The sequence below is a fragment of the Geospiza fortis genome, unplaced genomic scaffold (genome assembly GCF_000277835.1).
Source record: "Geospiza fortis unplaced genomic scaffold, GeoFor_1.0 scaffold486, whole genome shotgun sequence".
NCBI classification, from domain to species: Eukaryota; Metazoa; Chordata; class Aves; order Passeriformes; family Thraupidae; genus Geospiza; species Geospiza fortis.
Genome location: NW_005054417.1, coordinates 112,517 through 112,821, shown reverse-complemented (window position 1 = coordinate 112,821; position 305 = coordinate 112,517). Strand labels below are relative to the sequence as shown.

Genomic DNA, 305 nt, shown 5'->3' with positions numbered 1-305 from the left:
TTGGCAGAAGTATTGGACTGAAGTCCTTACAGAAGTCAGGGTTTTATCCAGCTCATGTAGAGAAGCTAGTACATGGATCAATTTTACGTTTTTAGTTTCCAATCCTTATCCAGCAGTCCTAATTTATGTTAGTAAATGTGCTGTTTCTCTTTGTCTGAATTTGTTCGGGTACTAACAAAAATATTAGGCATGTAATTAGTCTCTGTAGTGCACTTGCTTTGAAAGAGCTCTGTCAGCAAGAGTATTCATCAGATGTGACTTCTCAGACAGGAATGTTGTCAGTCAGTCTGTAACAACCAGCTTTT

The 305-nt window shown here is 38.0% G+C and overlaps 1 protein-coding gene across 1 annotated transcript in view; it reads left to right on the top strand.

Annotated features, from left to right (window-relative positions):
* Positions 1 to 305, top strand: part of QRSL1 (glutaminyl-tRNA amidotransferase subunit QRSL1) — a 13,657-nt gene that overhangs the window by 9,941 nt on the left and 3,411 nt on the right. The window lies entirely within an intron of this gene.